We start from the raw sequence: 13,188 nt of genomic DNA on the forward strand, positions 1-13,188 counted from the left end.
TTTGTTCCAACATTGTCATTGGCTAAAAAGAAAAGTCCTGAGTGGTTCAATGAGGAAAGTATGGCCACGGCTGCCTGACCAAAGTGGGTTTTCCCTGGCCTGCGAGCCCTGGGCTAGGGCTCACTTTATGCATGGTGCGGGGTTGGTATGATCAGCTTTACAGTCTGGAAAGCTTTAGGCATTCACAGTATGAAAGATTTCCGAAGTAAAAAGCAATCAATATTTCCAACCATTCCCAAGAATTCAGAGGCAGCTGTTGAGTGGGAGGAAGCACTGAAATCCAAATGAGATTGCAGGGAGGCATTGCAGAGCAATTGGTACAAAGAGAGTATCTTTGGAGACCCTGCGACTGTGAAGGGACTGGAGCTGGTTTTCCTGAGAACATGCTCAGATTTGGAGGGAACCCACAGGACCCAGAGCCCTCAGCATCCTCACCCGCTGACAGTCTGTGTGAGCATGTCAGTGGGGGTGAAGTTTCTCCAAAGTCAAGAAGACTATTTAAAAATCATAATTACAGGGATAACTTTCCAATGTGGAAGAGATGCTGGAAGAAATACTTCTGTTTGTGATTATCCAGTGGAAACCAAGTTTTGTACCTGAACAAAAAAGTTTAATGAAAGTATGATAGAAAATCTTAACAAACAAACCCCTAACAGGAAGAAAAAAAAAATGTCATGGGGAACTGTACTATTTCACTCAAATACTGTACTATTTAACTCAAATATTGGAAGAACTGTGAGAACCCACAAAAGTACTTTTAAAGTTCTAAAAGTCACCCTGTAATAATTTATTGCATTGAACATGTTGTGATCATAGTCTTACACAGTGTAAGTAATTGATTTGGATCCTTTTTCCTCATAACTCTGTGTCAGATCTCTCTGAAAGATGACTCAGTTAAGAACACTTTAGTAAAACACAAAAACCAGTGGTTCCAAGGGTCTAGGGCACAAAATATTCATGGAAAAAAGGATAAGATGAAGATGGAGATGGATGGACTTTGAACTGCTGTGAAAGCTTAGACATGATATCGTAAATAGAGCATAAATTGGAAGTGATGAAGAACATAATTTTTATTCATTTACCATTGACAATAAATGGTACATAAACCTAAGAAAATCTACCTAATGCCAAAAAAAATATTTAAAAAAAGTACAAAGACAGTCAAAAAAATTGGTCAATAATGAGAAAAGTAATGGTCAATATATAAAAGTAAACTAACAATAGGTAATAGTATCCATAAAATAACATCATGAAATAATATATACTTAGCATGAAGGTAATGAAAGTTACCTGGAAGTGCACCATACTTTAAAACTTTCTGACAATCTATTTATTTAGTAATTTAGTTTTAAATAATTATTTTATTTAATTTTATTTATTTTAATTTGACCAGTGAGGGACACAGTAAGAGACAGACAGAGAGAGAGAGAGAAAAGTGAGAAAGCAAGTCAACAGGTCCAGATTCGAATCATGGTTGGCCATGACAGAGTCCAGCACTCTTAACCACTACACCACCTGGCGACCTCCCAACAATCTATTTAAATCCATACATTGGAATCCAGTAATTTCACTAGCAGAAATAAATTCTAAAGGAATTTAATATAATTTCTAAATTTTATATTTAAGAATATTTTTATATAATTTATAATTTGGGACTAGCAGTTGGCATAATGGCTATGTTGCTGGGCTCCCCTGTAGTCGACTGCAGTTCAAGCCTGGACCCGGTGACTTAAACTCACACCAGGCGCGTGTGCGTGTGTGCCCAAGGTCCTGAGAGGAAATTGGAGGAGAAGGGATTATGGCGTAGCCATCCCCCCTGGGGGGTAATTTCTCACTTTCTGTCTTGCTGTCTCTCTCTTTCTGGTGAGCGCATTATAGCAAAAACCTCTCCAAGAAAAAAAAAAAAAGAACTTAGAGTGATAAGGACCATTTCAGTGTGGAGCAACATTGAATATTGGAACTCACCAGAAAGAGAGAGAAAGAGAGAGAGAGGGAAGGTGAGAAAGCAAGCAGTCAATTCTGGACTCAAACTATGTCTGATCATGTGAAGTTCAGAGTCTTAACCACCACACCACCTGCTGGTCCTTTCAAGAATATTTTGATCATTGTTCACTGTAGCTATATTATAAGTAATGCAAATTTTAAAAAATTAGTTGTTGGTATATTCTCAGAGTTGGTATGGACAAATATTTAAGTTATATATTACTCTTATTATCTTCAAATTAATCAATATAATAAAAGGTACTATTATATAATAGAGGCAAATTGTATGCAGTCTGACCTTCAGCTGAGATTTCTATTTGTTTGAGAAGTAGAAAATTTCCATCCTTGGTTCATTCATGAAGTTTCAACTATATAACAGAAGCAAAGAATCTCCTGAGTAGCAATCAATCATCATGTCCATTTGTTCTAAAGTAGTCACATGTCTTACCGTATCTTGGAGGACATATGTAACAGAATTTATATCCAGAGTGAAATATAGTGCCCCTGGGAATAAATCCAAAAATGGTTAAATGCCAAGAATCATGAAGATTGAATTTCAGAGGAGAACAATGGTTTCGATTGGGGAGAACAATCACACAAACAAGACCTCCATGTTTATATGGTAAAATGAATAATAGCAATTTGGAAAAATTACGATAATAGGGGTTTAAGGAACTATGACAGTCTGGACTATATCAACTCTACATTCTTACAGAGAGAGTTTTGAAGAAATTTGTATTATGCTTCTGAGGATTCCGAAAGAAACCAAAGTACAGAAACTTCAATCTAAGAGTGAAAGCCTACAGATTTGAAACAGGGTAGTTAAAATTCTTTTCCTCTGATCTGTCATGTACTTGGGCTGGTAGTAAGATGTATGTGATGATTGAGCTAAACTGCATGTTTAGCAGTTTGCCTATGATCCTGCATCGCAAACATATTCCTCTTACATGTACATCACAAAATTTTTTCATTTGTTCTTCATTTTTACTAAAGACAGAAATCCATATTATCATCTATAATACAAAGAAAATTTTTGAAGTAGCAAAATGTGAATGTATTCTAAAATATATTTTTATCAAATTAGGTAAGTAATAGTTGCCATGAAGAATAAATACATATTCATGAAATAGAACAAATGATTCTCTTTGGGTCAGATATCAGCAACTAAATGAAAGAACATATATTTATATATAAAGAACATATATATATATTGTACACATATGTATATGTTGCTTACTTACTCATTTAAGAAAATTTGTTGCACTCATGTCATTCTTGTGCACTGATTTAATTTTTTATGCTCGTATAACCTTTCATACTTTAAAATGTTCTTTAAATACAAATGCTCTAAAATTATAGAGCTGTATACTATCTTTCTAGTATTTTCCTACATATTAATTTTGCTATTACAATGTCATCAATGGGATTAATGAAAAGCATTTGATTTCACTTCTAATTGTAGTTTGTAATTTCCATCACCACTTATAAATTCCATCACAGAAATAATCATAGGGTGATCTAATACAGACTTGTTCTCTTGAGTAATGCTGTGTGAACAAATGAAATTAAGAAAAACAATCTTTGAATTACTAGTTTTTAAGAAAGATTTTTATTATAGGGGACATGTGCTTGCTACAAAGATAGAGACAGAGAGAAATCACCCCCCGGGGGTTTGGCCATGTCACAATCCCTTCTCCTCTAGTCTCCTCTTGTGATTTTTGACATGCACGCAAAAGCACCTGGTGTAAGTTCGAAGCCTCTGGGTTTGGGACTTGGAACTGTAGTCGACTACGTGGATGGTCGAGCAAATAAACATTACACCATCTGCCGGTCCCCAAATCACCTTTCTAACAAATCACATGTTTATAGGTAAACATCATTTTAAAATGATGTTGAAATGATGCATATAGAAGCAAGGAAAATGGTTATGGATACTGGAGACAGCGTGGGACGAGAGTGGGAAAGGGGAGAGGGTGTGAGGAAAATAAGGAGAAAGATAGAAACACAGACATTTATGGGACACAAAAAATGAACTGTTGTCTGCTGATGATAACATCTAGATATTCTCAGCTAGACTGATGTGAAGTGCACTCTTGTTGGGAAAATTCACTTTACAAGCTAAGTGATGTGTAGTGACTGAATGAAGAAAATAAAGTAAAAATAATAAAAATAATCAGAGAAATAATACTAAAAAAAAAGAGCAAGCACAAGATGTCTCACTGCTGCACATTATTAATGGGAAGATTATTAAAGGGATGACTATAGAAAATATTTTATTTTTGCTGCCAAAGGACATGTCACTCATCAGAGAGAGAAAGAAAGGACCCCCTAAGAGGGAATGGTTACACCACAATCCTTTTTCTCTTCTTTTCTATCCTGTCAGAGGTTTGGTCACAATAGCATACATGCCTGGTGATTTCCAAGCTGCTGGAATCAGGATTAGAACTTCAGTTGGCTATATGGGCTCTACCTCTCAATACACAGTGCTTAACCACTGCACTACAGGGTCAGCTCTATATCGAGATTTAAAACTCAAAACCAGATTGATAATCTTTACAACAATGATCAATTTCCGGGCTTTACTGAAGCTAGTGATCACTTACTATTATTAATATTTACTATCGCTATATAAATGTTTCCCCTAAAAGAAAAATAAGACAGTGACATCAGAAAAACTAGAGACACTTGTGAAAGATCAGATTCCTCCTGCCTCCCTACCCAGACCCTCAGATCTACTGAATCACATTCTCTGGTGGCATTTTATTTTATTCCCTCAGTGTGCTATTTTTTTTATTTATTTATTTTTTATTTTAAATGTATTCATTCTCTACATTAATTCACTATACACCATCACAACACACAAATGAATTTTCCATCCAAAATACACTGTGCATTGACTCAATCAAGCACATCAGCATACATGTTCTCAGCAAATAATTTTCCAATTCTTATGTCCTGCATACCTTGCCTTTTGTTATGCCATCCTTGATTCCCCATGCCCCACCCTCTGCCATGTCCCATCCTCCTCCCACATTGTCCCTGGCATCCACTTTGCCCTCCATGCCTTCCCCCCCTCCCCCATTCAATTGTTCAGTGGGCTATTTTTTTAAAGTTCCTTGAGAGACTTTGTGCATACTAAAATTAAAGAACTTTGTGTAGATGAAACCAATTGGTGACCTTATTTTTCACATTTCAACAGAGTCTGCATTGTGTAAGTTGTACTTTGCCTGGAAGTCGTTCTCAAATTTATAAGGCAAGCAGGCATTGGTACTTAAAGATTCCTTAGAATCTTTGCACAAACAGAAAGTTATACTATCTTTGTCATCTTAAAATCTAAGATATTTATAGTGAACAAAAGGAAAATTACAATTGGATAATAAAAATGACTCTAAAATAAAAATGAAATTACGTATTGTTTTGCAAAGCATTGTTCACTGAAGATTACAAAAATACCCTATCATTAAGTCGTGACTAAAATAACCCCAATAGCAACTTCTATTCAAAATTATGCTAGAATTTCTACCTTAATCAACTGGGTAAAATAAATCAGCATATGCACACACATAGACACAAAACACACATCTGGCATACAGATTAAAAAGGAATAAATAAAACCTCCAAAAATGATATTGTCTTATATATAAAAAAAATTCTAGGAATCTTTCTTTTTTTTTTGGAGAGATTTTCACTGTAAGGCGCATGTGCTTGCCAGACAGACAGAGAGAGACATAGAGACAGAAAGCGAGAAATCACCCCCCAGGGGGGATGGTCACGCCGCAATCCCTTCTCCTCCATTCTCCTCTTGGGATCTTGGGCACGCACGCACACACGCCCGGCGTGAGTTTTAAGCCATCGGGTCCGGGACACGAACCGCGGTCGACTCCGTGGGAGTCCAGCGACATAGCCATTACGCTAACTGCTGGTTCCCAAAATTCTAGGAATCTTAAAAATAAAAATATTAGAACTAACAATCTTGTTCATCAGTTTTATAGGACACCAATTCAATATAAAAATAAAATCAATTTTTCTACATATTATTAAAATTAAATGTAAACATCCATTAATTATAAAATTTAAAATAATAAAGTTGTTAGTAACAAATTTAATTATAAACAGTTTAAGAACTGTAAACTGAAAGCTATAATATGTTGCTGTTAAAGTTTTAAAAATTTAAATAAATGAAAATGCATACCAATTTCTTGGGACAGAAACCTTAACTTTAAGATGGCAAGGTCTTCAAATTGATCTACAGATAATGAAATGTTTTTTCAAAACCTTGGCTGTTACTATGCTTTTGCAGAAATTAGAAATCTTATTCGAAAACCAAATGAAAATGCAAGGCATATCGACGAACCAAAATAACATTGAGAAGAAAACAAATATGGAGTACCCATATTTCCCTACTTCCAAATTTACTACCTAGCTTAATCAACTAACAATGTATAATACTAGAATAAAAACAGACATACAGAGCAATAGAAAAGTATTCAGATTTCATAAAGAAACCTTCATATTTATGGTTAATTAAGTTTTGGATAGGATGCCTTATCATCTAAATAGAGGAAAAATACTTGTCAACAGATGCTGCTGAAACAATTGATATGCATATCAATGCTAGAGAGAAGTTAGCTCCGTGCTCTTGGGATTTTCAACCACCACAATCATGAGTCATATAAACCTCCATGTTTTATGAATCATCCAGTATCAGGTATTTCTATTTAGCAAAATAGCAATGAACTTTGCAAAACCATATTGTGTACTATAAAGATGTACAAAAAATTAAATATGAGTAGAAATCATAAAAATACTTCTGGTTTGAAAAAACAACTAAAACGGAATAGGAAGAGTTTAGTTTACAGAAGAAAGCAAGTAAATAAGTATGAGTTCTAGAGTACAAGAGTAGGTAATTATAGTTGGTGACAATTCTCTGAATATTTCAAAATAGCTAAAAACATATTTCAAATGTTCAAACATTAGTAATGAGAAATATTTGCAATGGTGGATATGCTTCTAACCCTGATTTGATCATTACTCATTCCACATGAGTATTGATAAACCACACTATACCCCATAAATATGTACAACTATTATAATCAATTAAATTATACTAAAAAATAAAATAAAATAATCTAAAATGAATAAAGAATTTGAAGAGATATTTTCTCAAAGGACAAAAGGCTAATAATCTCATGGAAACCTGTTCAACAGCCTTATCATCAGATGAAAAGTAGAAGTTACCGCCTCAAGCCCTCTTAGATAGAAAGAAAACAACACACCATGCAAACAAACAAACAAAATGAATGGGCAAAACACATGTTGGCAAGGATATGGAGTTACTGTATCCCTCATAGAATGTTGTTGGAAATGTAAAATAGTATAGCTGCTTTGGAAAAATATTAGGCAGTTCTTCCGAAATATCAAGCATAGAGTTATGATATGACCCAGAAATTCTATTTCTTATTATTTACTCAAGAGAAGTGAAAATGTATGTCTCAAGAAGAGTATGTATATAAGGGACCAGCAGATGGAGTAATGATTATGTTGCTGGACTCTCATGCAGTCAATTACAGTTCAAATCCTGGACCCGGTGGCTTAAACCTCATGCCAGGTATGTGTGCTTGAGTGCCCAAAGACCCAAAATGAGAATGAAGGCAAAGGGATGGCCACATGGCCATCCCCCATGATGGATGATTTCTTACTTTCTATCTCTCTGGTGAACATATGTGCAATATGGCAAAAATGTCACCCCCCAATAAAATATGTAAATGAATGATCAAAGTATATTTATTTTTAATAGTCAAAGAGTGTAATGGTTCAAAGGTACATGATTTGATGAATGAACAAATGAAAAGCTATTTATTTATTTGAGAGAATTTTGCTATAAAGCGTGTACACTCGCCAGAAAGACAGAGAGAGACAGAGACTGAAAGCGAGAAGTCATCCCCCCCCCCGGAGGGATGGCCATGCCACAATCCCTTCTCCTCCCTTCTCCTCCCAGGATCTTGGGCACACACACACACGCGCCTGGCGTGAGTTTAAGCCACCAGGTCCAGGACTTGAACCGCGGTCGACTACATGAGAATCCAACAACAAAGCCATTATGCTAACTGCTGGTCCCAAGGCTACTTATTGATATAGTGATATATTTTCTGGCAATTAAACAGGAGAAATAAGTGTTAGAATGTGTACAAATCTTTAAAACATTTTGCTAAGTGGCAGAAGCCAAATTCAAAGGCGTATATTCTGATACTATTTATATCAAATGTCCACATTATCAACTATATAAAGATAGAAATTACATTCATGGTTTCCAGTTATGGGAGGAGGAGTCATAAATAGCAAATGTAATTCCTTTTAGAGGTGATGAAATTTCTAAAACTAAATACTGTTAATGTTTGTACAACTTAGCAATATACTAAAAATTACTGAACTGTTTACTTACAAAAGGCGGATTTTATAACATGTAAATTATCTCCATAAAGTTGTTGTTTAAAAAGATCTTTTTTAAAGTCAGGGAAAGAAAACAAAACATAACCAATATATTTGAACATCATTTTGCTCTGAAGCCCTTAGTGGCAAAATTCATACTTGTAGTATTAATTGTTTTTCATACAACTCATCATATGGGTAGGTTCAAACATCTTGTCTTGGTTAACATTTTCTATTAAATTCATTATTGTTATACAGATTTACATTTTTTTTATTTGCCAGAGGGCACATGTGCTTGCCAGTAAGAGACATAGAGATAGAGAGGAGAAAGCATCCCTCAATGGGGAGTCGTCACACTGCAAACTCTTTTTTATTTTTCCATTCTGTTGTGATTTGGTGTACACTAACCCAACATGTTTTCAGCCTAAAATGCTGGGATTCGAACATGTAGTAGGTCATGTGGGATCTAGGTCTATTAACCACTAAGCCACAAGGCCAGACCTTATGCTTTTACTGACAAACATAAGTTTTAATTATTATGTTGACTTAGGATAAAAGTGGCTTTGATAATATTATTCTTAAGGTACACATTGACATGTGTCATTTAATATTTTGTTTACTTATTTTTAATATCCTTGTCTAGGACTCTCATTCACTTCAGGTCACAGCGATTTTGAGATTGTTTCTCATGTCACTGAAGTCACTTTTGGAGAATGTACTCATACGATGGGACCTCAGCAGTTCATGAAAAAAATGAAATGTAGGTAGAAGGTGTTTTAGGTGCAAATATTTTTTAAATTTATCGATAGTTTTTTCATAATATATTATTTTGCATGAACTCTTAAATCCTTGTCTACTTTGTTATTTTCCCCTGAGATTTGTATCAAGAGGACAGAAATTTGCTATCTCTTTCAGTTTAATGGTATTTAAATCATGTTTTCAATTTTAGTCAGGCAATTAAACTTTACAAAGGGATGAAAGAAAGGGATTTATATATAGAAGAAAATGACCTCAGAGCTTTCTTTGTTTCTTTCTTCCTGTAATTTTTTTCCAATAAACAAATCTAAGCTAGATTGAAAAGAGAAATTTGTAATTTCTTAAACACTTTCTCAAATCCTGGAAAATTCTATAAACATAATGTCAGTAACTTTCAATTTCTTTAAACTTAATTCCACACAAATTACAGTCATCTGCATAATAAGTACTTAAGAATACAATATCTTTGAAGTCTGTCAGGTTGATCTCTAAAAAGCTTTGTTACTCATTTTAGACCCTGCCATTACTGCCCATCAACTAACCTTTTTGTCTTTTTTTCACTTACCTTGTATTACAGAACTAACCCAAATTTAAGTGAAAGTGTGTAGTTTAAACGGTAAATAATTAAAAAATAAGTTGCCAACTCATCAGCAGCAGCATATTATTGTGTCAAGGTTTTAAAAGCAAATTGTTTCTTTAACAAAAAAATAATCAACAGCTGTTACAACCAAAGGTAAGGTATTCTACTTCAAGCAAATTTCATCAAAAAGCTATTGTGCCCACTCTGGCTGATAAAAAAGAAAATAAGCTGACAAAGCATATTTTGTGACTTGATGTCAACCAAAAGCTTTTAGGATAGGAAGTATGTGAAATAAGTATTTATGAGCTTATACACTTCAGTCGATCTAGCTTTCTGCAACATGAATGGAATAGATTTATGAGCAATCCCTACCATCCACTGATGATTCATTGAATAAACATGTTTCCAGGCTGCTGTGTATAGAACCTTTAGCCACAAAGCATGTAAGTGGTGAGTCACACACCATATTTTGAAGAAGCATTTAAAGCCAGACATTCAACCTCTTCTACCAAATACAAGTGAAACTTGTGCTTGCTTTGTAAATGAAATTAGTGGGTTGTCAGAAAAGTTATGATGTATTTTTCTGTTTTTCTATGTGAAAATGCATCAGGACTATTCTGGCAATGCAATAATAGAAAAGCAGGTGGCATGGTTGTTGAAGCACTGGACTCTCAAATGGACATCTACAGTTCAAGTCCTGGACCCGGTGGCTTTTTTCTCACTTTCCATCTCTGTCTGTCTGTCTGTCTCTCTCTGAAGAACACACATGCCCTATAGCAAAGTTAAAAATAATGATAATAAACAAAATTAATAATTTAAAATAACAATAATAATAAATCAATGACTTCATGCCTGTATCTCCCCCCCAAAAATGCTAAATTTAATCAAAACTTTGGGAGGGAAGTATTTTTCTGAAAGTTATGAATAAATTTTAATGGTCTTTAAAGAAAAGCTATATCTTCTTTTGTAATTTAAATTCACTATTATAAAAATAATATATTTGCTTTTGTTAGTATTTTAATGTAAGAAAGAAAATAAGCATCAGGAATGTCAAATGGTCAGAGAAGAATAGATAGGAAAATTTCAAACTGTTGAAATTGTGTAACTGGTTAAATTAGGCTCATCACGCATATTTTCCTTGAAATAACACTTTCCAAACTAAGTGCTCTGTTTCTACCTAAGATATTTTTATTATATATATATATATACACACACACTATATACACACACATGCACACACATGTAATTATAATATAATATTTATAATAATTATAAATGTGTGTATATGTGTGTATGTGTATATATATATGTGTGTGTATCTATAAAATTATAGCAATCATGCTACATTTATCACGTACTTGTTTTGAGCAAGATATATGGTAGCTAATAGAGATTCAGAAATGTTAAGGCACAGTCTGTGTTTCAAGAAAATTTTAATCTAATAAGGGAAATGAATGAGTAAATGTAACACTTTTATGGGTCAAATACTACAATAAATCTACATATGGAATAATGGAATGTGGCATAGTATATGTTGATCCACACCGCTGTTTGGATATGAGATTAGAAATTCTATATTACTATATTATCAATAATGCTAAAATATCATTAATAAATTACTCCAAGGCAATATTCAAATGAAAGTACTTTTTTTATACCTCAGATCCTAGAATTTTTTGATACTACATTGCTCTGAAAATATTTTTGCTATAAATGTACTAGCTTTATATCTAGCATGTTAAGTACATTTTAACTTTTATCCAGATTTTCTTCAGCAAACACAGAACAGGATGTTTCCAAAGATTTAAAAATGTTTATAAACAACACATTAGCTCACCACTGTAGAAAAAGAAATCAGGAAATACTAATCCATGTCGGTTGAAATATATACACTGAATATTTACTTTTCCTGCCCTTTTGAAAGTTTCTGTTTAAATTTATGCCTTATGGCTTGGAAACTAGGATGCTATTAGACCCTGGGGCTCTATGATATGTAATTGTGTGGTATGTGTTGACAAGTAGGAGGGAGGTTCATGAAAGACTAGCTCATGCTTTACTGTTTTGTCTTTGGAATGAATGTGCATAGAATTTGTAAGGAATTGTTTACATCTGTGAAATTCTTCTATGTATCTAGAAAAAAACACAATCCAAAAATGGTCAAGAGATTTGACATATAATTGTCTAAAAAAGATTTCAAGATGGCAAATAAATCCTTCAAAGATGGTTTAATTATTTAGACTTTAGTGAAAAAATTTAAGACATAAAGTACTACTAGACACCTATTAAAACAACTAAAATTTTAAAATAAATAAATAACACGCAAATCCCTATGGTGGTTGTAGATAACTTGATTTTTATTATACTCTACTGATAGAAAAGTAAAATGAAGCACCTACTCTGGAAAACAGTTAGATGTATTTTACATTTTTTTCTAATTCTCATGCTTGCACTATTGATTATAGAGTTGTCTTTTAAAATTTTTTTTAAAAAATTTAGTTTGTCAGATGGCATGTGCTCTCACCAGAGAGAGAAAAAGAAGGGGAAAGTGAGAAAGCATACCCCACTGAGAATAACCATGCTGCAATCTCCTTTCTTCCATTTCTTCTTTTCAAGATTAGGGCATACATACATATGCAGCCAGTGTTTTTCTGAAGCCACAGGGTTTGATAATCAAACCATGCACTCAGCCATGTGGGATCCAGTCGCCTTAACCACCTGGCCATAGACTGACCCAGTATTTTTTTATATATGCATCTAATATTTTTAAAATTAGTTTTATTTATTATTTTTATATATTCAGTCATTATACATCATTTAGTTTGTAAAGATATTTTACTCAACATAATATACACCACACAGCAAATGAGTTGATACTACTATACATATCATCAACAACAGGCAACAAACCATATTTGTATAACAGAAATGTCTTACTTCATATTTACCCAAATTTGGATTCTTCAACTCTCCCACCCTCTTTCTGAATCAACAGCACTTGGAATGGGAGAGAATTTTTGTTAACTATGCTTCAGATAAAGGGCTGATAGCCAGAATACACAGGGAACTCAAGTAGCTTACCAGGAAGAAAATGATTAACCCAATTAAAAGATGGGGAAATGAGTTGAACAAACAACTCTCAAAGGAAGACATATGAACAGCCAAAAAGCATATGAAAAAATGCTTAACATCCTTCATCATAAGGGAGATGTAGATCAAAACCACAGTGAGATACTACCTAACCCCAGTCAGAATGGCGAAGATAAAAAAAAAAAAAAAATGCTAAGTGTTGGCAGGGAAGTGGTGAAAGGGGAACTCTCATCCATTGTTGGTGGGAATGTAAATTGGTCCAGCTGCCGTGGAGAACAATCTGGAGGTTCTTCAAGGACCTTCAAATAGAACTACCATATAATCCAGCAATTCCACTCCTGGGCATGTACCCA

At 34.0% G+C, this 13,188-nt stretch overlaps 1 pseudogene; it reads left to right on the top strand.

Annotated features, from left to right (window-relative positions):
• The window catches only part of LOC102476980 (uncharacterized), a 58,744-nt pseudogene extending 58,456 nt beyond the window's left edge, over positions 1 to 288 (top strand).
• Positions 289 to 13,188: the final 12,900 nt, after the last annotated feature.

The sequence above is a fragment of the Tupaia chinensis genome, unplaced genomic scaffold, assembly GCF_000334495.1.
Source record: "Tupaia chinensis unplaced genomic scaffold, TupChi_1.0 Scaffold139190_1, whole genome shotgun sequence".
Lineage (NCBI taxonomy): Eukaryota > Metazoa > Chordata > Mammalia > Scandentia > Tupaiidae > Tupaia > Tupaia belangeri.